Genomic DNA, 25,363 nt, shown 5'->3' on the forward strand with positions numbered 1-25,363 from the left:
TGAAATGGCCAAAGAGACGCGGAAACCAGGCAACCCATGTGTTTACACATGCTCTGAATAAACAGGAAAATAAAGGGAAGGGATGTCATGAACTTTGCACACTCTCCAGAAGAAGGTCCGTGGGATGCCACGAGTGGCTCCCATCAGTGGGCCACAGACCCCGGTAGGTGTGGGGGGGACGGAGGTGCAGTTGTCAAGATGCTCTTTCTCAGTGTCGCCCAGCTCGGCCTCTTCACCTGCACGCCGGGTGGGAGACACTCCGGGCCCACAGACAAATAGCCGGCTTTGACAGTGGCCACTGCAGATACTGTTGATCAGACTGTGGGTAGCACCAAGGCTGGTGACTCATCAGCACCCCCACCCCCTCACAGACAGACTGGAACTTTAAGAGCACTGAAAGTTGCTGGCTCCATCTGTAGGACCACTCTGTTTTCCAGGCCTCAGCTCTCAGACATGACCACTTCTGCTGCAGACGCTGTCCCTCAAAGAGCCACTGGGGAAAGCCCTCACCCCCGCCCAGCCTCACCGCCCCCCTCACCTCACCTGGAAGCCAGCATCAACCCGCAGGGCCCCCAGTGGTCGGATGTACGGGTCGCTGTGCCCCCCTCCTGTGCACCCGGCCTTGTACTCCCTTACCTTGAATTCCTTGCAGCTGCCCCGCAAGCAGGGGATCCTTCTCCCGCGCTTTCCAAAAGGGAAACCGAGGCACACCGAGAGCAGATGAACTTACCTGTTGCTTTACTTGGCAAATACTGGAGTGCAGCCTGTAAGTCCAGGGAGGAGATTCTTTTCAGTGAGCCTACTGAGGAAGCTCCACTCCCTGAGGACTCTGCCACCCCCTCATCAGAGGCAAGAACAGGGTGACCAACCATCCTGGTGGGCCGGGATTGAGGAGGTTCCCAGGATGCAGGACTTTCAGTTTCAAAACTGGGAGAGTCTTGGGCAAGCCGACACAAGTTGGTCATCCTCGGCATGAATGAAACTCGGCACTCAACTTCCTTTTGCTGCCATCCGGACAGCAGGTGGACTGTGAGCCACTGTCTTCTGAGGATGATCACTCTGCACAGAAATACTATGAATAGCAAGCCGTAATTCGGCACCTACTGTGTGCCCGGCCCTGAGCTAGAGTCCTCTATAGAGTCCCGCTCTTGACCCTCTGCAAAATAACACCCCGACCCTGGGAGGGGCTGGCCCTGCGTTGTCTGAGACGGTCACCACGAGCCACAAGCAGCTATTAAAATAGAAAATAATTAACAAATAAAACATACACATCAGTTCTTTGGTTGCACGCACCACACTTCAGGTGCTCAAAAGCCACACGCAGCTATTTGCTACCAAGTTGTACAGGGCAGCAGAATAGGCGGCTTACCTCACTGTAGAAAGTTCTATCAGGCAGCACTGGGTCGGAAGACCTAAGAGACAGGAGAGAGAGCTCTAGAATCAGACTCTTGGCTCTGCCACGGTCACTTACCCACTCTACAAAATGGGGACACCATTAATACCTTGCTCAGAGTTGACATAAGAATGGGATGCTAAGAACAGGAAGCCATATAATAAGTGTTTGAAATATATACTAAAACAAAACAAGGGGCGCCTGGGTGGCTCAGTCCGGTGAAGTGTCTGCCTTCAGCTCAGGCCATGATCCCGGGGTCCTGGGATTGAGCCCTGAATAGAGCTCCCTGCTCGGCAGGGAGTCTGCTTCTCCTTCTCCCTCTGCCTCTCCCTCTCCCGCTTGTGCTCTCTCTCTCGTTCTCTCTTTCAAATAAATAAACTTTTTTAAAAAATCTGTAATGAAATGAAACAAAACAAACAAACAAAAACCTTGCCATGGTCAAATTGGGAATAGTGCTTAAGCCAGGACTGAGACTGCTTGAACCTGCAGTCCATGCCCTTGACCTCCAAAAGCCTCCCTTTATTAAACAACTATGCTGTCTAGGTCATGCAAGAGAGTCTTTGCGGGATCTCGTTGTTCATCTCGCCTTCCCACTGGGCTTGATGCTGTGAGCCCCACTGACAGATAAGCAAACTGAGGCTCGGTGAGTTGATGTTCACACCACCCGCCTAGACTGGAACCCAACTCTGTTTGGCTGCAAAGCCCGTGTTCTTGGCACCACGGCCCCTGCTCCCAGAGGCCTCCCTGGGAGCTGAGGTCTTCGAGGCCAGAAGCAAGGCAGGAAACTAGCACGCTGGGCCCTCTTCTGCCAGACTCATTATCGGGGATAATTTTAGACTTAGTCCCACCCAGGCTCAGGCCTCGGAGGCGAGTCCCCATCTCCACAGGTGCCCAGTGCTGCCGAGAGGGGGCCGCCTTCTGGAACTCGGTAGAAGTAGCGTTAGCCACATTTTTATGGAGCCCACTCTTTGTCACAGTTAAGCATTTTTCCCTTTTAAATCACTCTCATACTGCAAGGATTGGAGCCGGGGGAGTCGAGGCTGAGTCACCTAATTTGCCCTTATGGGCTGCAGCTTTGGGCTTCTTAGTTTAGCTGTTCAGTTCCTCAGACAATTTCTTTCCTCTCCCAGTGCCAGGGCAAGAAATATTTTGTCCTTTTGAACTGAACCACCCACTGTTTTTCACTTCTCTCGAGCACTCTCCCTTTTTTTAAGGGATGCTCCGAGGGGGGTGGGTGGGGAGCTTCCGCCCACTAAATTATCCACGAAAACTCCCAAAATAGAAGCTCTCAGCTGGGGTGGGAACGGGCCAGCATATGAGGAAAAAGCGAAAAAGAAGCTGAATCAAAGCAAATAGAAGGAGTCCAGGTGGCCGTGGGGAGAAAGGCCCGGGGAGACTGCAAGACATCTGGGCTGCAGGAGACCTTGAATCACCGGGGAAGCCTTTTATTAGACTCTCTTCCCCCCAACAGCCCCATAAATAAGAAACACAGGTATTTCTGCTGAGACGCCACTTACTGGGCCTGTCCCCAACAACTGATTCAACACCAGGAATATTTAGAAGGATTTGGGCATTTTCCCTGAGGGCACCTCACTGGTCCTCCGGCTGCAATTATAGCTCAAGTGTCACCTCCGTCTGCCGGTCACCTTGACCCGCGGCCCCTTCCTGCCGAGAGGCAGACAGCAGGGGAGAAGGGGGCTGGACGACCACGTGTCCCAAGCACAGACAGCAGGGCAGACACAGGTGTATACAAACCAGAATCGCGAGGTTTGTGGATCTCTCCACCCCCATGGACATTCATCGGGCACTTACTCTACGGCAGGAATGAACTCAACCGAATCGTCACCGCAACCCTGTGATTATCATTTTGCAGGGGACGAAGCTGCAGCACAGAGGGGTTATGCACCTTGCTCCGGGCTGCACAGCCAGTAAGTGGCAGAAGGGAGATGTGAACCCCAAACCACCTGGCTCGAGAGCCCACGTTCTGACCCACCAGGCTACACTGCCTCTTATTTGCCCTGAGGAACTCCCCACCCCCCACCCCCGCCTCCAAATACCTATTCACCTACCAGTTGACGCCATGCACCTGGCGCCGGTGAGTGGTGGGAATGGGGTGGGGACACAACCAGAGGTCATGGGCCTTGCCTTGAACTTGGCTGAGAAGCACCCCACCCCCCACCCCCCCACCCCCCCGTGCCGAGGGAGTACTGGGGAATTGTAGCAGCACAGGGCCTGTCCGAGGGGACCGTAAATGCTGGAGGCCTCAAGGACAGAGGTCAGGGGGCCGGTGAGCTTTGCCCAGGCCTCTCTACCTCCCAGCTCCCTCAGCCAGGACGCCGGTGGTCGCCCTCCTTAACTCTGTCCCTCCCTCCACCGCCACACTTCCCCTCCTACGAAGCCCTTGTACCCATCCCCTTCGCTTCCTCCCCGCACTGCCAGCCCTGCCGGGGCACCCCCGTACCCCTCTCCTCGCTGCTGTCCCTGCTTCTCTCCTATGCCGGCCCCCTACTTAAGTCCACGCTGTCCTGCATGCTCTTTCCCAAACTTCAGAATCGAAAGGGGGCACCCCATCCTGTCATTCTCCCCTGCTTAAGACCCTCCATGGGGCCACAATTGCCTTCCGAATCAAGTCCAAACTCCCGTGTGTGGCTTAAAGACCTAGAAAGCTTCTGCACCCCTTCCAGCCACAGCGCTCACCTCTGAGCCCCTTGAGCCCCGTGTTCCTGCCCTCGGGAAATACTCAGAGCCCCACAACCTCTGCCTCCTGCCCCGCTGCCCGACCTCCCACCACGCCGCTGCTCTTTCTGGGCTCCCGTGCCCTTTTCCCCATTCCTCTCCCCACTCCGGTCACCCCGCCAGCCTCCGGGGCCTGCCCTGGAGCTGTACCTACTTCTCCAGGAGCCGGGAGGCGCTGAGGACACTGCGTTGCCTGAAGTTCTAAGTGCAGGGCCTGGTCACATAAGCGCTCAGTCGTTGTACTAAAACTACCATGCTGCCACGGTGGACAGCACTTAGAGGAGCTCCCAGATGCACCAAAAATGCCATTTCAGAGGCTCCCCAGCCCCCACCGCAGAGGTCCCGGCCACCCTCCCCGAAGGTCCCAGTGTGCCCGCCCCGGGGAGGGGGGGGGTCCCGCTCTCGTGCAGTCCCCTCCCGCCCTGTGCCACCCTGGGATCTTGCCCAAACGGTGGTACGTGGCTCCTGCAGCTGGGTCATAGAGACATGCGGTTTCTGCCTTGCTTTCCTGGGTCCCTCCCTCTGGGGCAGCCCGCTGCCATGTTGTCGGGACACGTGGGCGGCCTCTGGAGAGCCTCCTGCCCATGGCCACATCTTCAGATGATGGGGCCACATCACCCACCTAAGCTGTTCCTGCCCCACGGAAACTGAGATCATTCACATTTGTTTTTTTAAAGCCATTGAGCTTGGAGGGAACAACCAATAGCTAACACATCGACCTCTAAGAGCCGGCCCTACCCATCTGACCGACCCCATCTCCCCCATTGTCCCATCCCAGCCTCCCTGTCCTTCCCCGGCCTGGCCCCACCGTGTGGCCCTTGTGCTGACTTACCCCTCTGCCCGGAACCCTCTGTCCCCTGCTCCCTCATGGCCGGCTTCTGGCATCTTCTTGGTCCCCATTCTCATGTCACCCTCTGAATGTGTTCTATGACCCTCATCTTGGAAATAGGGTCCTCTACCCTACAGCTCAACCCCACCCCACAAATCTCAACCCCAACACCCTGTTGAATTTCTGTACAGTATTTGCCGCTTACCACAAATAAATTGTATATTCATCCGTGTTGTGTATGTCTCCCCTGCTCGTACCTCAAATAGCAATTCCACGAGGGCAGGAACTTTGTCTTATCCACTGCTGTCTCCTGGGCACCTAGAAAGATATGGTTGGGCCTTCAAAAGGTTTGTTGAGTGAATAATATGAAATTATCTCATCTGTTTGTTTGCTTGGTTATGACTCATCTCCCCACTGGACTGGGAGGCTAAGGGCATGCCCGTCTTATGTGGGGCTCGGGGTGACATCTGGAACTGGTGGGTGCTCAGTAAATAATCCTATCTCCCGTCTACCGGGTGACGTCTATGCACTCACTCATTGTCCTCACAAAAACTCTGGGGGATGAAGATGACTGTTCCCATTTTGCAGGGAAGGAAACTGAGTCACAGAGACTCCAGGCAGCAGACAGAATGTGAACTTGGACCACAGCAGCCGACTCCAGAGTCACGTCTCTAGATACTCTCAATACTTGTTCCATGAATGGCGGGGACAGACAGACATGTCTGTCCGGCCACCTTCTCAGCTGGCGGGGGAGTCCCCTCACCCCATCACGTGGCCGAGGACGTGGATGAGATGCTCCCCGGGGTTGGCAGGGCAGAAGGAACGAGGCGGTGGCTGGACAGCTGGAGAGGCTTTCCCCGTTTCCAAGGGATGGAAAGGTTCACCTCATCTGGAAAGAACTCCCAGTTCTGTGGTCGTGGCAAAGAGCAAGGTGTCTCCCCTGCCCGGTTCATTTCAAAATACATTGTCTTGCTTTTAATAGCCTCCCCGATCCGCTCTTGGAGGTTCTAATGACTGACTGTTCCCAAAATAATACCCAACACCGCTTTTTCCAGCTCAGAAGTGCTGAATCTTGCTACCTCCCCATCAGCCGCTGGCTGCCACCGAGAGCTCTGGTAATCCCAGGGTCCCCCAAGCCGGAATGTGACCCAACAGGGAGGTTTCCAAGGCATTTGGAGAGAACCCCGGACGTTCCCTGCCAGCTCATCGGCCTGCTGACAGCAAGTTTCCAGGGAGAGCCTGCCCCTCTGCGGGGCTCCCTCCGCTGCTCCAAGATCGCTGAGCCGGGATGCGGCAGGAGGCCAAAGGCGGCCCTCGGAATGCCCCGGGGGCCCTCAGGGATGGGGAAGATTTTCCTAGAAGCTGGAGAGCTGACGTGGAGTGAGAGGGAACCGGCTTGGCTTGCCTTTCTCCTTCTGCGGGCAGAAGAAAAAGAAAGGGGGAGAAGGAAAGGTTTATCTCGTTTGCATTTTTCTGAGAGCTAAGCTGGAAAGCATCAGGCCTTCCGTTTGTTAAAAGAAGGACTGAGGTGCATATAACTCGAATTTTACTCCTCATCCTTAAAAAATCAAATGGGCTATCTTGTTGCTTTGTTTATGTATTCAACAGACATTGTCACAGACCTGCAATCTTCTGGGCACTGGGGATGCAGCTGTGAGCAAGAGATGCAGATGCTAAAGAGAGAGAGAGAGAGAGAGAGAGAGAGAGAGATGCAGATGCTGCCTCTACTGAGCTCACAGTCCATGGGGGGGAGATCAAAAATGGACCCATGAATACAGAAGACACCGTTGCGTGGCAATACGTGCCAAGAAAAAAACAAAGTGGAACAAGAAGCTAGAGAGGGATGGGGGAAGGGGATGGTTTCAGCCAGGATGGTCAGGGAAGGCTTCATTGAGGAGGTGGCACTGAGCAGAGTGAAATAGGAGAACTGGTTATGCAGATAGGTGGGGAAACACACTGACAACAGAGGAAACAGCATGTGCAAAGGCCCTGAGGCGGCATCCTCTATGGCGGTGAGTCTGCTGTCACTGGAAATATTTATTCCTTCATGCATTTGACAGGCTTCCTGGGCACCTGCCATGTGACCCTGAACTTGCTGCTGGGGACACAGTGAGGAAACAAGACAGACAGTACACGTCTTCAGGGAGCTCTCCATCCAGTGGGGGCAAGAGAGGTCAACACACATTACAAAGCAGGTTGCTAGCCCTGCTAAGGGAGAGGCTTGGGGAGCCACAAAACTCATGGGAGAGCCACATAACCTAGTCACACTTGCCTTCACGAACAGTGTCATCTACATGGTGTCAATAATAGTCACTAAAATTTATTGTTTATTCTACACTCTGCCTTATTCCAAGTGTTTGACATGTATTAACTCATCTAGTCCTTATAATCTTTGAAAGAAGTTCAAATATTTTCCCTTTTCAAAGATGATGAACAAGGTTAAATGACTTGACCTAGGTCACATGGTGAAAAGGCCTGGAATCAAACTCTTAAAGGGACAGGACATAGTCTCTATTTGCCCTTCTTCCCTTCCTGCTAAAATGGGGACTCAAGGTGCTCAAGCAGCCATTTTGGGGCCATGAGGTAGAAACTGTGTTAAGGGAGACAAAGCTGCCAGCTAAGAAGGAGCTCAGGTCCCTGAGGATCATGGGGCCTCCATCTCAACCCTGGATCTCCTAACCAGGTTCTTTTGTAAGAGAAAAATAAATATTTAACTTGGTTAGGCCACTGTTATTTGGGGCTCTTCAGTATAACAACTAAACTTGTCCTAACCAACGTGGATTTTATGTTAAGAGTACAAAGACCTCAAGTACAGAGACATTGAGTAATGCGATCACATAGGCACTTCAGAAAGATGGCCATAAGTTGGGTTAAGAGTCAGGCTCCAGAGCCAGCTGGCCTAGGTACCAATCCTTGCTCTGCTTCGCCCTAACTTTGTGATCTTGGGGGAGTTACTTAACTGCTTTATACCTCAGTTTCCTCATCCACACAGTGGGGGTAGTGTTACCCAACTGGAGAGCCGCTGTGGGGAGTTAGCACGTGTAAGGGTATTTAAAATAGCACCTGGCATGGGGCGCCCGGGTGCCGCAGTCGGTTACGCGTCCGACTCTTGGTTTCAGCTCAGGTCATGATCTCATGGGTCGTGAGATCAAGCCCCGCGTCAGGCTCTGCGCTCCGCATGGAGTCGGCTTCAGAGTCTCTCTCCCTCTTCCTCTTGCTCACATTCTCTCTCTCTCTCTCTCAAATAAATAAATAAAATCTTTTAAAATAAAATAAAACAAAACAGCTGCTGGCACATATGAGGGAGGCTTAGGGTCCAGGAGAGCTCTCTCAAGGAGAGCTGGAAAAGCCTGCCGGCACTTGCCTCACCCAGCAGGCACTGGTAGGCACCTGGGAGCCCGGAGAGATGTCTGGAGCCAGCCCTGAGCCTTTATTTGCAGGCAAGGGAAATGGGCTGAGGGGGAGAACACCTGGAGGGGGCAGTCATCAGGAACAAAGCTGCCGGGCCGTGGGGAGCCGTATCTAGAGTGGGGTGCAGACTGGGCCACGTTGCAGAAAGCCACCTCAGCACAATCCAGCCCAGGAAGCCATGCCTGGGAGCCCCTTGCGGAAATGGGGCAGGCCCCCCACCGGGAGAAGCGTGCTGCACTTTCCCCCCAATGGGCTCCCTAGAAGATAAGAAACCCAAGCTTCCTGAGGATATGCTCTGAACCTTCCCACTGGCTCCTCTGGGCTTGTCAAAATATTTCTTTGTGGAGCCATCCCTGGTTTTCCATTAATAAAAGTATTTTTGGGCTCCTGGCAACAATGAGTGAGTGTTACAAAAGAGGTCGGGCCTTCCAAGGTAAACACAGCTCATCCCAGCCCTGGTTGGTGGCTCTGGGCCACCGAGCAGAAGAGCTGTTGTTCTTACTCTGGGCCTCTCTGCCTTCTGAGCCGTGATCAGGTTCAGGGAGAGCAGGCTCTGGGGCCGTCAGCCTCTGCAGGGAAGACAGAGCCTCACACTATAGCAGAAGCACAGGGCCACTGCTGTTCAGGATCCCTGGCCTTTCCTCGTGCAAAGCATGCCCCATCTATTTACATGAAATGCTGGCACCGTCCGAACTAATCCGGACGATGGCAATCAGACCAACATTTGGCTGGGCAGAGGTTGGAGGGTAGGGGGCCTGTTCACTGCGAAAGGCAACAGAGATGTTCTGCATTGACTGACTGAACTGTACACTCAAAGCCTGTGTCTCGTTGTACATAAATTAAAATTTAGTAAAGCTGACTTTAAAAAAAATACCAGCTTTCTGACTCAGGGTGCTAATTCTTCCTACAATTTCTTTGGTCTAAGTCAGGGGTTGACAAACTATTACCAGATATGGCCCGTTGCCTGGTTTTTTAAATAAAGTTTTATTGGAATGCAGACATGCACATTAATTTATGGACTGTCTATGGCCATGTTCACGACAAAATGGCAGAGTGGTACGACTGACTTGCAACAGAGACCATGCGGCCTACAGAGCTGAAAATATCTTCTATCTGGCCCTTCACAAGGTTTGTTAACCCAGCTCTAGAGAAAAACTAGGAGCTGACTACTCCTTTAGATGCGTCTGTTTTCAGGGCTGAATGCACCCAACCTCCCAACCTCTTTATACCCAAACTGCTCCAGTCCCCAGCTCCCGTGTGTGCCTGACAACTTCTCCCTCCCAGTGGCAGGCAGAGGTGGGAAGATCCAAGTCCTCCGGAAGGTCTCTCGATTTGCCCCATTTGGGAACCATCTGACGTGTCTTTAGAAGCGCCTTCTGCAGCCCAGGTTTTAATGTCTGGGAGCTTGAGCGGGTGAATCAAGCATCTAAAAGACGGTCCTCACACAGAACCCGGTCCCATGAGGCAGGAGACCGTAACGTGGTGGCACTCCCTGGGGAGACTTTATATGCCATGAATTAGGTTTCTCTCTGTCCTTCCTTCCTTTCCCTCCTTCCATCCTTCCCTCTTTCATTCCTTCCTTCTGCAAAGACACCGCCGGCGACCGAATTGGTTACATGGGCCAGAGTCTCTCAAACTGACTCTTTTTCATGGCACTGACTCAACCTGGAGTCGGGAGGTAGTGTAAGATTTCATTCCCATCAGCTACAAGAGTAACAGGAAAATGAAAAAACAAAATGGAGGCTGTGAGCAAAAGACTCCAGGGAGGGCCTGCCTCCCACCGACCTCTCTCCTCCAACCTGAAGTCGGAGCATGGAACGAACGCGGGAGACAGACAATCTCAAGGTCCCAATCCTGAACAGTCCTGAAGCTCTGACTGGGGCGGGGGGGGGGGGAGGGGGGAGCGGGGGGTGGGCCTGGGGGCAAGAGGGACCTTATGCCATGCTGCTGGGGGATCCTTCTGCGGGCAGTTCGCTCTAAATACTCACCGGCTTTGCCCCTAGCCCCTAACATCCCTGCCCGCTTCTGGAATAAGTACTCCAATTCTTATTGCGGGATCAGACCTTTCTGACTCTCTGCTCATGCAGTTCAGGAGGGGCTGACTCTATCCCCAGCTCTTGGGACAAGCAAGGGACCCAGGTCCAGCTAATCAGCATTCAGACTGATTGGCTCAGGCCAGTGAGAATCAGTCCCGGGACTTTAGTTTGAACGGTTGGAAAAGAGAATCCCACTCACACATACATTCTCTCTTTCCTCCTGAGATGGAAGGATATTTGCCTGGAATCGTTATCAGCCCTCTTGATGCCCTGTGTCCTATATAGCAAGATGTTGGAGGATGTAAGCAACACAGAGAAAGGCCAAGAGACTGAAAGAGATTAAGTGCTGCTGACAACATCTGAGCCCCTGAATCCAGCCATACCTGCAGCCAGCAGAAACTTCATTAGCCTCTCATGTATATGAAAACATTTCTTTTTCACTTAAGCCACTTTGAATTAGGTTTTCTGTCATTTGCAACACCTTCTCTTTCATCCACGGGAATTTGAAAGCTGGAAATGGTGCCCCAGTTGCTTGCTACCCAGAAAGACAAGGGCAAACTAAGGGAGATGCAGAGAAATGGAGCCAGACTTTGATCACACCATTCCTGAAACCCACTTACTGCTGTCGTTCCTGATGATGAGATCACACACTTCCTCTGCAGGAAGTCAGTTTAAGCCAGTTTGAGTCAGGTTTTGCATTACTTGTGGCCAAAAGTGTCCCAAGTGGCAAACTCCATTTTCTTACGTGTAACACAGAGATGATCACACTTATCTCAAATAGCAGCTGTGAGGAATAGAGAGCAGCATAAGGGCTCCAGCCCAGAGCCAACAGGCAAAGCAGAAGCTCTGCAGGTGGTTCCCGTCAAGTCTCTGACTTACCCTCTTCCCGTCCCTCACAGCGGGCCCCACGCCAGGCGGGCTGGTGGCCATGTCATTATGGACTCTGGCGGGTAGGACAGGGCCCTCCGTGTGCCATGGTCGCTGGTTCCTCAGATGGAGTCAAGGGCAACACTGCCAGGGTGGGCCAGGAGACAACCAGGGCCGGGACCTCACCCAGACCCCGGCTAGTGCATGTCGTTCACCCTCCTTCTGATAAGACAGCCCCGCAAATCTCTCTCTGGCAGCCCACCCCTTCCCCTCCCTCATCTACACACTTGGAGGGGCTTCATCCCCAATTTAAAGTTGGGTCATGTGATGTGCAGACAAGATGGCGGGCTCCCAGAGAGCTGCTGTCAAGGGGTGAGGCCTGGTGCGCCTAGAAGCAGATTTGAAAAGCAAGTTTCTCTCCAAAACCTTGTTTTCATACCACCTGATGAGCATCTCGATTCACCATGGCAGCGGCAGCAGGAAAAGGGCGATATCAAAGAGAATGATCTTGAAACGTTTACCCAAATGGAGCTTTCTCCTGGGTTCGTCATAAATCTATATAATCTTCCTTCCAGGTTCCTGTCACTGCCAAGTAGAGCTTGCTTTGACATCTGCCAGAGGGAGGATGCTATGCACCCTCCTGTGGACACAGCAAATGTGCCCTCCATCAGATCCTGTACGTGGCGATGCAGACACACATGACCACGTGCTGGAACCAGAACGAGAGGGGAGGAACCCATCACGGAACAAGTCGGCAAAACGCTCTTTACTGCTGAGCGCCAGTGATGTCCCTGGGGACAGTACCACCGACGTTGTCAGAAACTAGATTCTCCGAAAGACAGAGGGTATTAAGGTTCTTAGGAATCAGAGAAATGTGACCTCGTGCTTCATGGGGCATTTGCAAAAAAAAAAAAAAAAAAAAAAAAAATGCAATGGGTGTTGTCACTAATACGTTATATAGTGAAATGATAAAATGTCCTTCCAGGGGCGCCTGGGTGGCTCAGTCGGTTAAGCACCCAACTCTTGATTTCAGTTCAGGTGGTGATCTCAGGGTCGTGGGATCGAGCCCTGCATCGGGCGTTGCCCTCAGCGCCGAGTCTGCTTGTCCCTCTCCCTCCCGCACTTGCATGCTCTCGCTCATAAATAAATAAATAAAATCTTAAAACAACAACAACAAAAAACCAAAAACATCCTCTCATAAACAAACAGAAGTCGGGGAAGGGGGGAGGTGAGAGGTGCGAGGTGACCAAGGCCTACGTCCATCAGCGCCCGGAATTCCCCTGACCACTGGGATTGGTTCAAGGACAAGCACGTGAGCCAGGCCAGGGTTCCACCAGAAGCCTTCAGCTGGGCTCCGGACAGACTCACTCTTTCCTGCTGGAAAGGAAGGTGGAAGGAGGTGGCCACCATGGCAACAGCAGGGGCAAGCTGGGGCAGAGTCTGCACAGCGAAAGCAGAGCCGAGACACTGGGAGAGAAACTGAATCCCAGCCCCATTGTTCGAACCCCTTCATCCCACTAGGTCTGAAGTCCGCCCTGGACTTTTCAGTGATAAACTCCTTCTTTTTACTTAGACTAGTTGGTAAGGTTGGGTTGTTCAGGGCACAGGGGAACATCGAATTTCAGGTAAACAATCATTTTTTAACGTAAGTATATCCTATGCAATATTGGAGATGTACTTATGCTAAAAGATTATTCACTGTTTCTCTGAAATTCAAATGTAATTGAGTGTCCTGTGTTTTATCTGGCAACCCTGCCGGCTTGGACCAGGTTAGCTGAACCCAAGAGGTGAGCTGGGCTTTCCCAGAGGCCCAACCTTCAGTAAGACCTCCGAGATTCGCTCTGGCCCTGCCTCCTCCCACAGGCCAGCCCAGGGCCCAACGGCAGGAGTGCACATGTCCCCTGCATCGCACTCCCTTAGACTGATTTCCCCTGTGAGCAGGGGCACGGCCTGTGAGGCAAAGGCCCGTCACCCCCTCCCACTTGGAAATGCCTACCATATACTGAAGGCTGTCCCCACTTGCTCGTGCTTCCTCCTTCCAGCGTGATTCTACGAGGCAGGCGAACAGACAATCCTCGTTTCTAAATGAGTAAACTGAGGCTCAGAGTTTTGGTGACTCTCACGGGGTCACACAGCTCATAAGTGGTAGGGCCATGTTCCATGACCAGCCCGGGTTCCAGGAACGATACCTCCAAGCAGGAGAAACCGGGGCAAGAGCTGCTCCCCAAAGATCCTTCAGAAGAAGCCCTGGGGCCACCCTCTGGATGGAAGCAGGAGGCCTAGGGAGGTCTGAGTCTCTGAGGCTGGGATCAGCAGAAAACCTAGACTTTTCTGTGGGACTTCAGGGCCTGGGCGCAGAGAAAGGGGAAGGACACCTAATAAACTGTCCTCACACGGGCAGGGGTGCACAGGGCACAGTGGGCCACAGGGGGCAAGACCCATACCTCCAGCTTCCAGCGTGTTCTGCCCAGGCTTTCCGGCCCTTGTCCTCAAGGGCTCCTCATGTTCAACTTTGGTTTTGCCTTTTTTTTTTCTTTTTGTCTCTCTGTTTTGACCACTTGAAAAAAAAAAAAGCAAGCAAGCAAACCAACAAAGCAAACATCTGGAAAGCTTTGTGGAAAATGGCATCTTGGAGGACCCACCCTCCCTGGAGTTGGAGCGCAAATGCCCATGGGATTCACAACTGGCCCCCAAATGCTCTCAGAGGAGAGACACAGGCCCCTCTGTTCTCCTACCAAAGCCCTGTCTTCGCCTGGGGTCACGTCCTTCCAAAATCACCACCACCTCCAGAGGGTGGCTCCCAACCCCCAGCCCTGACCAAGTGGCCAGCAGGCTGGTGGGCCTCCCTGCCCCACACCCGGCACACCCCACCCCAGCGAGTCCCTCCCGCTCGGCTCTCTCTTTCCCACTCCACAGTCACTGCCTTGCCTCAGACAGGTCTCCTGCCTCCTGGCCCCCCCAGATGCCTCTTCCACGTCACCTCACCTCTCCTTCCTCTCCCGTTGACCCCCTCTCTCACCACCACTGCCAAAGGGCTCTTCCCAAAGAACAGCTTGGATGATGATATCACTCCCCTGCTCCACGACCTTCTCTGGCTCCCATGGCCTCCTAAAAAAAGCACCAGCTTCCTCACTGCGGTGTTAAACCTTCCTACAATGCCTATGTTGCTTTGGTGTCCAGCTTCTTTCTCTTCTTTTGGGAACTCTGCTCTCCATTTTCTTGGGGGACAGGGGAGAAGTCACAATCTCCCCCTTTGCATCATGTGGTTTGGGGTTGCCTTCGGTCCCAGGTCCAGCAGGGCACTGCGTGGCCCAGGCTGGGCTGGTGAGTGTGCTACATTCCCCTGAACATAGGAGTTGGTTCAGGACTGGCCACATGGCCCAGGGTAGGCCAGCCATGCCAACCCCCGGGCCCTGGCTGGAACTACTGAGGTCTCTCTCTCTCTCTCGGTCTCTCTCTCTCTCAGTGTTGCCAGCCTTAGAAGATGCAGGTTGGGGCACCCGGGTGGCTCAGTCAGTTAAGCATCCTATTCTTGGTTTCAGCTCAGGTCATGATCTCAGGGGTCATGAGATAGAGCCACACATCAGGCCCAACACTCAGTGTGGAGTCTGCTTGAGATTCTCTCTCTCCCTCTGCCCTTCCCCATGCTCTCTCTCTCTCTCTCTCTCTCAAATGATTAAATAAAATCTCTAAAGAAAAAGATGCCGGTGCAAGCAGGGTGCAAGCAGGGGGAGCAGCAGAGGGAGAGGGAGAAGCAGGCTCCCTGCCAAGCACGGAGCCCAACATGGGGCTCAATCCCAGGACCCTGGGATCACGACCCAAGCCGAAGGCAGACGCTTAACCATCTGAGCCACCCAGGTGCCATCATTCTCATTCTTGTGGCCCACACAGAGCTCACCCCACCTCCCCAGTTTCAATATGGCATGTGATCCAGAGCCAACCCACCAGGGCATTCCCAAGCTCCCAGCCACAGAGATCGTCCCAGGGTTGGATGTGTGACCAACCAATGAGAGTCAGGCCTAGAACTTTGGCTGGAGCTCATGAGAAGGAGATCCTCTGTGGACCAAGATTGGAAACCAGAAGAATACAATCCTGGGCTGCTGGGGCCATCAGGTAGAGGTTCTGCCTTAGGAAGAAGCAAAACATATGGCCAAACAAACTCAGGAGTTAGAGGCAGATGCCTAATACCATGTTCATCTTAGATCCAGCCACGCCTGAAGCCAGCCCTGGCTTCTTAGGTACATGAGCCAACAAATTGCGCTTCTGTCTCCTGCAACCGTGCATCTCAGCTGATGCAATTGCCCGGTTTTCTCTCCATCGTTAGGCCTAACCCAGAGCACAAGAAGTCCGTAAGTACTTAGTCACTGATTAACTGAGTGCAGGGCAGGCTCTCTACCCTGTCACGAGCCCCTCTCCCTCACTGCCACATTCCCAACTCTTAATCTAGCTAAGGTCCACCCATCTTTCAAGTCTCCGCTTAACTATGACTCCCAGAAAGACCTTGCTTAATACTCCCAGAAGATAATTAAATTAATTAATTAATTAACTAATTAAAATAATTCAGTCCCCTCGGGGCCTCAAAGCACTTCTCACCTAGCACTTCTCAGGCCATTGCCTAATTGTTGGCGGGAGTAATTATTCTATGACTGTCTCCCCCCTTCCCTCCCCACAAAGCTACAAACTCCACCAGGTCAGACAGTCTCACCTGCCACTGTGTCCTCGGAGCTGGCACAGAACCTGGCACCCACCGAGGGTTTAGGAAACCGGCCCTCAATTAATGCACACACTGACACCACTCGGAATCAATGAAAAGAATCCGTCCCACGTTTCTCAACTTGAATAGAGATGGTGGGACCACATCTCCCATTAGTCCCTTGTCCCTTGAAGAAGGGTTCCTAGGAGAACCGGCTTTGGGGGGGCTCGGAGAGAAACTGCCTCTTTGTTTTGTGCAAGTCCACAGGGGTAATTAGCATATTGAACTCGATCAGAAAGCCCAACACAATTTGTGATTCATTACTGGGGACCCTAGCCACGCCCTGAAGCAAATGTCAAATTTCACACATTTAATGAACTCCATACTTGAAATATGTGGCCTGTAAAGTCTGATTTACACTGCTGTTAAAATCGCTGGTGCCTCAAAAAGGAATGTGAAAAGTATATATTTGCGCGCAGAGAAGGGGCTTTTTTTTTTTTAAGACACTAATTCACTCCAAGGCATATAAACGTCCCCTAAAGCATTATTGCAATTGCAATATTTCTTTCAGCACCTCCAATTTAGTTACCAACTTTTGAGAAGAGTGGCTGTGTTAGGTCACACGCGAGTGAAAAAGTGCCACCATGTAATTGTCAGCTCGCGGGAAGGTAAGCGGAGTTGACAGCTGAGCTGGGGACAGCCCCCAAAAGGCAGAGCAGAGTTTACCTGGCACTATAATTAAACCTGCCTTAAGTCAACACTGCTCCCTGGCAAGATGATCTTTTTTTTTTTTCCAGTTCAGCCACAATCCGTATTTACTGGATACTCCCACCTGGTGTTTCTTTCCTCCCCAGGTTGGCCGCTGGCTTTGGCACGTTGTAGGTACGTTCGATGCCCCTGGCTGCGGAGCTACCCGGAGGGTGACAGATGGCCTCCCTCGGAGGAGCTCCAGGGCGCAGGGGCGACACAACCAACCTTCACCGACATCTTCTGGGTCAAAAAGGACACCCGACCCTGTTTTCAAGCTTTGGCGTCTCGGAGAATTCTGTCTGGGGGACAGAACCCACGACCCCCCGAGGGGGAAAGCGTGGAAGACCACTCTGGGAGCCCAGGCTGCCGGAAGAGCGGGGGTCAAATCTGATTGGTCTTTATCCACCCGCCTCTGGCCAGTGATTGGTTTAGGAGTGGGCGGGTATCCCAGTCCTGGCCAATGACCTGTACGAGGGAACGCCCGGGAAAGTTCTCCAAGCTGAGCAATAGAGACCGCCTCGTTCTTCTAAAATCCCACCCGAGCTTCTGAGAGCCGCGCTGCTGTGGAACAGAAGAGGAGGAACAGAAGCCTGGAGAGGCGAGGCCTTGAGCAGGGAGTTCAGCAGCAAGGCCAACACGACTACCGCGGGGGGGGATGGGAGTTATTCTTTGACCACCGAGCGGGCACTCGCCCTTTGGAGAAGCACCTCTTGTCCATGGCAGGCGGTCTGGAGGAACTGTTGCCCAAAATACCCTGCCGTGTGAGCCAGCCTGAGCTCATGAGATTCTCCCACCAAGACTTTTGACTTTTGAGTGATGCAAGATGGGGGGCCGGAAGGGCGACAGTACAGCGGGAGGTGACCCGTCTAGAGTGCATTAGCTCCTGCGACCACCTCCCCAGCACGTCCTGGTTCTTGTTGGTTCCAAGCTGAAATACCAGTCAGCCAGCCGCTCCTCATCCTGGCCATAAATCCCCCCTCCCTCTTTCCTGCTTCACTTCGCCAGGGCTGACTTCAGCTGTGTGCCAGCCCAGAGCTGTCACTGATACAGGCTGGCTTTGTATGTCCATGCGCCATGCCAGGCACTTCCCACTTGTCACCACGTCTATTTCTTCCAGCAAGTATTATCAGTTAGGGATGAGGCAACACACAGACCCATGCCCATTTCACAGATGTAAACTCTCGGGCTCAGAGTGCAACATCTGCCCGGCTTTCCGTGGTTAACGAGTTGCCAGGTCTGGCATTGAAGTTGTTTCTTGCTGTCCCTATCTGTTAGAGGAGTTGAATTTCATTTCACCCACATGGTTATAATGAGGACTCAACGAGATAACCTAAGTGGAAGTAACTATGACATGGCATACATACCCCCATTTGGAAGCCACATGGCTCTCGAAAGGTATTTTGAGAGGCATTTCCTGAGCCCTGGCGGGGGGAGGGTTTCTCTCAAAACTTAGGAGAGCTTTCTCATGGCTTGGTCCAGCTACCAAAAGCCACAGCCCTGGACTGGGAGAAAGAAATCAGTCATACTTGGGGCAGTGCGGTCTGGGGTATGAGCCACTTCTCTGACCTCTCTGGCTATGGGAATCCATGAGCCCAGGATCTGCAGTCTCTCAACATGACACACAGTGGGTCCACTCTCGAAACTGACCTGGAAAGGTCAGATGACAGTGAGCTCTGGTATGATGGAGACAGGCAGGGGGGTGGGGGAGGGGGTCGTGGTAAACAAATGCCTTCCTGCAGACAGTACTCACTTCCCTCCACTTATGAGCACCAGCTGTCATTGCTCTTCTTTCTGGTTCCTTAATACATTGAATCCTTTCTGCCACAGGGATTTGCACATGCTATTTCCTCTGCCCTGAATGCTTGTTCCTTGCATCTTTCAGATTCAAGCTCAAAATCTAGCTATCCAGGCGCCTGGGTGGCTCAGTTGCTTAAGCATCTGCCTTCTGCTCAGGTCATGATCCTGGGGTCCTGGGATTGAGCCCCACATCGGGCTCCTTGCTCAGTGGGGAGTCTGCTTCTCCCTCTCCCTCTCTGTGCTCTCTGTCTCTCTCAAATAAATAAATAAATAAATAAATAAATAAATCTAAAAAAGAAGAAAAGGGGCACCTGGGTGGCTCAGTCGTTTGGCGTCTGCCTTCGGCTCAGGTCATGATCCCAGGGTCCTAGGATGGAGCCCCGCATCAGGCTCCCTGCTCGGCGGGAGGCCTGCTTCTCCCTCTTCCACTCCCCCTGCTTGTGTTCCCTCTCTCTCTCTGTCAAATAAATAGAATCTTTAAAAAAACAATAATAAAAGAAAAGAAAAAAGAAAAATATCCATTTATTCAAGGACACCCAGCCTGACCACCAAGTCTAAAATAGCCACACATACCTCGCTCTGGTCAGTCTCCCTAATGGCATCCTGATTTAAATTCATTATGGCATTTATCACTGTGAAACGCACTTACCTCATTCATTTAATTCCTTGGTTCATCCCACATTTATTGAACACCCACAATGTGCCACCTGTTTTGAGGTTTCCAGAGCAGCATGTAAGTCCGAGCCCTGTCCTCACAGAGCATACATTTCTGTGGGCAGGGCTGGAAACAATGCTCTCATGGTGCTAGGTGGCTGAGGACAAATGCAGCTGGGCGAGGGGCTAGGGAGTGACAGGGCTGTGACATCAGACGGGGCGGTCAGCGAAAGGCTCTCTGAGAAGGGCCATGTGAGCAGGGGCCATGAATGTCGCCTCCATGGTGTCTAGAAGCTGCCTGGCACCCAGGAGGCACTTGATAAACACACAAGCCGTGGATATCGAGCGGGGCCGCCAGACAGTTCAGGGGCCCTCTCCCTCCAGGTGACGACATCCCCGCCATGACTCATGGCTCAAGGCCTCTGCCCCCTCCCAGAGCTGACTCTGCTCATAATTAGAAGGTGGGAACAGTCATTGTGACACAACGACAGTGGCTAGAGAATGTGGCAAAGCCCTGGGAACTGCCATGTCGGGGATGGAGGGAAGGCGGGTCCTTGGGATGAGGAGAGTCAAGTCAATGGAGCTTTCGTTCGTCATCTCTGCTGGCATTTCTCAACCTCTTGCGACATGCCATGAAGGAATGCAGCTTGCTGGGCAGATGAGAAGTGGTTGTTTTACCAGGAGCCTTGAAGCTGAGGGTTGAAGTGGATTGTAGCTCAAAAGAGGCAGCTGCCTCTAAGACAACAGGGCTGGGCTCCAATCCTGATCCCTCCCATCACCTAGGAGCTGTGTGACCTTGAGCCAGTTACTGAACCTCTTAAAGCCTTGCTTGTACGAAAGAGAACAAGTCTCCCCCTCTTCAAAAAGATCCCCGATACAAAGCACTATGCATGTAGCCAGAGATGCTTTTGACCCAAGACTCCGCGAGCCAAACTGAGAAGTGATGTGATGCCAAATTCGAATCACAATGAGATATCACCACGCACCCCCCAGAGGGGCTAGAATTAGAAATCGTGGCAATAAAGAGAATAAAATGTCGAGCTACAGGTGGGGGGGGAGGGATTTGAAATCACATATTCGACAATATCTTTGTATCCAGAATCTATAAAGAACTCTCAGAAGTCAATTAAGAAAACAACGGGAATTTTTAAAAAGTGGGCAAAAGACATGAACACCTCCCCAAAGAAGGTATGTGGGTGGCAACCAAGCACACGCAAAGACGTTCAATGTCATCAGCCTCTAGGAACATACAATGAAAACCCTGAAGAGGTACATCTGCTAGAATGGCTAATGCAAAACCATGGACAAGGCCAAGTGCTGACGAAGGTATGGAGACGTGGGACCCCTCGTGCGTGCTGGTGCAAAATATTGGCGGGTTTTTTTTAAAATGGAGTTGTTGAACTATAAGTTACATACTATACAATTCATCCATTTAAAGTGTACTGTTCGGGACGCCTGGGTGGCTCAGTAGGTTAAGCGTCTTGCCTTCGGCTCAGGTCATGATCCCAGGGTCCTGGGATCGAGTCCTGCATCAGGCTCCTGGTCAGTGCAGAGCCTGCCTCTCCCTCTTCCCTCTGCCTGCCGCTCCCCCTGCTTGTGCTCTCTCTCTCTCTGTCTGACAAATAAATAAAATCTTTAAAAAATAATAAAGTGTACTGTTCAGTGGGTTTTAGTGTATTTTCAGTTGTGCAACCATGTGTCTAATTTCAGAACATTTGCATCACCCAAAAAAGAAACCGACTACCCATTAGCCGTCACCCCTCATACCCCCTTAGGTTCCCCAGCCCGAGGCAACCATGGATCTGCCTTCCGCCTCTATAGATTTGCCTCTTCTGGACATCTCACAGAAATGGAGCCATACATACATACATACATACAGTATGTGGCCTGTAGGGCCTGGCTTCTTGCACTGAGCATCATGTTTTCAAGGTCTGTCCGCCCTGCAGCACGTAGCATACTTTACTCCTTTTGACGGTGGAACGGCTCTGCCACCTCTCGTTTATGTACTCAGCAAGGGCTGGACATTTCCACTTTTTCTGCCATCATGAATAGTGCTGCTGTGAGCATTCGTGCTGCTGTGTGGGCCTGATCTGACCCCAGGCTCCCTGTGACGCTTTTCTCACCTCCCAAATGGGGATGATAACACCTGCCTCCCGGGATCATGAGGGGTAGGTAGGGGAAGCACTGTGCAACTCTAAAATACCAGGATAAGGCAAGGTCCACTTATTTCAGTCAGGTTCCTGAATTTTCCAGAACCTTCTCTTAAAACTCAGTGACTCGATGTCACTGAACGAGACATTCCAAAATGGTTAAAATGGTCAATTTTACGTTATGTGTATTTTACCACAATAAAAATAAAAAAACCAGACCCTCAGTGTTTACTGAGCCCCAACCATGGGCCCGGCCCTGGGCTCGCTAAGGATAAAACCAGCTGTGCCTTAGATCTGTCAAGAGCAGAGCCAGTGAAGAGGCACCGCCTGCCCGGGCACCAGCCTCCCTTCCCCCCCAACACATCGCCCAGGCCTTGCGGTTTCTTTTTTACAACTCAAGCAAAATTTGCCTTCTTCTCTATTACAGTAATGAATTTGCTTTCGTGTAAAAAAAAAAAAAAAAGTGTTACATGATTGGCCATTCAGTGACTTGCTCTCATTCTGCCTCCCAGATCACGGAGTCAGTGGAGTCTCTGGGAAGTCCCCTTTCTCCCTTGGCCACATCTACCCCCAACCCCGAAGGCCTTGAGCGTCCCTAGGGAGGCCCAGGCCAGCCCCGCGTGATGCAGGCAGGTTCGTGTCCCACGCAGAGCACCTCTGGGAGAACAGGACCCGGGGCGGGGGGGGGGGGGGGGGGGGGGGCGGGCATTCGAAGGCAGAGTGCCTGCGAGGTCAGCAAAGGTTAGTGAAAAGACTCAGGGGGAGATGTTGCCTCCGCCCAAGATCCGAAATCCCCTGCGAACTCTCTCCAGTTGGGGGACCTCCGTGTTTGAAGAGTCTGGAAGCGAGGAGGCCTCCCTCCATGCGCAGCCCGCCCTTTGCTGAGGTCCCCAGGGGAGGTGAGGCTACTCCCCGCCTTCCCCAGCTCAGGGAATTGTAGGAATCGGGCCCTCATCGCTCAGTAAATATGGGAATTGGTATTCGAATCTGTCTCCATTCCAGCTGGGTCCATGGCACGTGTCCCTAGGCTGCCCGCCCCCAAGTTCCCGCACCTCCCCTAAAATGGCATCGCATTCATTTCTATTCTCCCTCGAGTTAGGGCCCAGAAGAAAGGCAGCGCTTTTTCTTGGTGTCTTCCTCAAGCCTGAAGCCATTTTGGAGCAAAAGTCTCCACGTCTGCACGAGTCAGCCCAGCGAGCATTCTTTCTGGTCTGATTTTTCTCTAATTCTGGCGGTGATGAGCTGCCTGAGAAAATTATGCTAAGTTATGTGCATAGGGAGCAGCATCTTACACCCTAATTATCGGCCCCGTCTCTGAAGAATTCCCGAGCAACTCACCTCTTTCTTTGGGTCTGATTAATCGCTGGGGCCAATTTAAACCCCCGCGCCCCTGAATCAACAGGGCTCTGGATGTCATTAGCTACTCCAATTGCCTTTTAAAAAATCTGTTTCACATAAAAGGACAAATGAGAATGAATATTTGCCCATCTTTAAGACACTAACTACATTCTTTTCCGCAGCCTGTTCTCGTTATTCTTTCTTTCTTTGGGAGGAATTTGAACACAGCCTGGGCTCCCGCACGCAGGCTTCCTCTTCGACATCGGACCCAAGTGGGCATATTCTGGAAATGTGGCAACTTCGAAGAGCGTGACCCAGTTCACTTCTCTCTACCTGTCCTCCCCCCGGACTCACCTCCCCGTTCTGACGTGGCCTGCTTTCCAGGACTCTCAGATGAACAGCCGCCCACTGCACCCCAAGCAGAACAGAAGGCCTTGGTAGTATTTGCTGGAAAAGCAAGAATTTCATCCAAGGACCAGCTTCTTTTCCCCTTTATTTAACAGTGTCGTTTATGCCAATAAAATCACAAGAAATACCAGGGATGAGAGTGGGTTGATTCCAGTGGGAGGGGTGGGTCTCCCCGGAGCCCTCTTAGACCACGGAGGTGGAAACGAGAACAGGCAGGGATGGGTCAGGGAGGCATAGGAGACGGCAGTGAAACAGGGCCTCTCAGACACAGTTCAAGTGTAGCAGGCAAACTTGAATAATGCTTGCTCAGTTCTCAGACAGGGCGCCTTAGTCTGAATGCCATGGTCTGCAGGCCTTAACCTCTGTCCCTACCCTCATCTCCTCCATGTTCCCCCTTGGTCTTAGCACACCAGCCATGTGCCCCTCTTTCTGCTCCTCCAACATACCCAGCCTTTCCAACCCCAGGGCCTTTGCACACCCCACACTGCATGAATGCTGCTTCCCCCAGACCTTGCCACAACTCCCTCCTCTTTATCCTTCAGGCTTCTGCTTCAGCGGGCCCATCCCCGAAGGGTTGCTTCTCTGACCCCCATCACTTTCTCCAGTCTTACTCCTACCGGATCAATGCCCTCTGCCCACCCCTCACCCTGTTTTGTCTTAGGACACTAGAATCCGTACCTGTCTTCTCTCTCACACACATACAAGGATGTAATCATAGTGAAGGCAGGGACTGCCCATCTTGTTCTCCACTGTCCTCCAGCCCAAAGAACAGTGCCCAACACATAGTAGGTGCTCAGTAAATATTTGATGAATGAATGAATGAATGAAAAAGCAACCCCTGTCCCCCTTTCTCTTTCAGGATTCTGCAATCTTTCTTGAAGAAAATTTAAAAATATTTCTGGGCTTATCTGGACCCAACAAAAGAAAAGAAAATGCTTTGCTCTTAAATCTCTTGAAAATGGACCGCAGAGGCTTGGAACACCAAGTTCTTAGTGTGAGCAAACAGAACCTGCAGGCTGAGTTCTAAGAAATGGGGCCCACCCGGTTGTCGGGCACAGGTTGCGGAGCTAGTGACCTCACAATATGATTCAATTACCCCAAATCTTAGTGGGAATGCACTTCAAAGTCCAAACCTCAACACAGAAGGCTGAGGGGTGGCTTGGCTTTGACATTCCTACAAGAAGGCAGGCTCTCTGAAAAGACACTACGTTATAGATAACTCATCCACCAAAGGGGGAGCAGGAGCGAAAGGGAGAAACCCAGGATCGGGCGTGTTTGTCTGCTAAGGCTTCGGATGGAAACTGATCCGGGGATGCGTGATCCTCCAAAAATCTGCCAGCCCCCAGAGTGCTGAAGTTATCCCTCCGACCACAGCCACATGGAGGATGAAATTAAATCCCACGGAAAGAGTTGACTTTTTTAACATTATGCAATGTTTGGGTGAAGGAAAGGGGGAGCTATCAGGAAAAAAAACTCTTTTTCCCAGAGTTTAGCAAAGCTATTTCTAGCTTTTAATGATACATTTCACCATCACTACATGGGTAGTTTTGAGAGGCACGAAGGCGGGACTGTTCTTGTTATGTAACCCATTTCAAGTAGGAAATTAGCAAGTCCTGAATGAATTCTGTTACTGTGCTCGACTTCTGGAAAGTTTGGAGCGACTACAGTTCTATTTTGAGGTGAGCAAATCCATCATTTATAGATCTCCTCACAAATACCGCAGGGCTTCATGTCACCCTGAAAAAGTTTCATAACAAAAACAGTTAAAGTACTTGGGGTGTTGGAACATTTCGTCTCAAAACCTTATTAGCCTGAATAAGGAGTAGGGCAAGGCCTCCCAGTTGCCAACTATTCAAGAATACAAATATCCAAGATCAAATAAATATTCATCTCCCCACACACACCCCCCTCCCAACCCTAGTTTTTTTGTGCGTGTGTTTTTTTAAGCGAAGTCCAGCAAAATAGTCTGGTCAACAACATAAAAAGAAATGTCTGTTTTTAACAGAGCCGTTGGCCATGAAATCAGTTCTGAGCTATGAAAGTGGCGTCTTGAACAGAGCGGCTGGGCTCCGGGACCTTCCTGGTTGTTGAAAACAGGAAACATAAAGGTCTTTCAATCTCAAGTTCCCCCTAGTGGCGCGAAAGGGGCAGTGTCTGCACGCGCATGGAATTTCACAGCTGAGGCATGACTACCTTGATAGCACCCGTTCCGGAAAAGTACTGTGGGTCTGTCTACCCCTCTGGAACCCATGTCACAGGGGCTGAGAGCACGCGCCTCCAATTTGCCCAGAGGAGCCACTA

At 52.0% G+C, this 25,363-nt stretch overlaps 1 long non-coding RNA gene across 1 annotated transcript; it reads right to left on the reverse strand.

Moving 5' to 3' along the window:
* Positions 1 to 969: 969 nt before the first annotated feature.
* LOC113937083 lies at positions 970 to 5,934 on the reverse strand. The gene is made up of 4 exons (XR_003524484.1): positions 5,722 to 5,934; positions 5,164 to 5,276; positions 1,370 to 1,412; positions 970 to 1,059 (listed from the first exon to the last, which is right to left on the reverse strand). It is a non-coding gene; the product is annotated as an uncharacterized LOC113937083 (long non-coding RNA).
* Between the last annotated feature and the right edge of the window lie 19,429 nt (positions 5,935 to 25,363).

Source organism: Zalophus californianus, chromosome 8, assembly GCF_009762305.2.
Source record: "Zalophus californianus isolate mZalCal1 chromosome 8, mZalCal1.pri.v2, whole genome shotgun sequence".
NCBI classification, from domain to species: Eukaryota; Metazoa; Chordata; class Mammalia; order Carnivora; family Otariidae; genus Zalophus; species Zalophus californianus.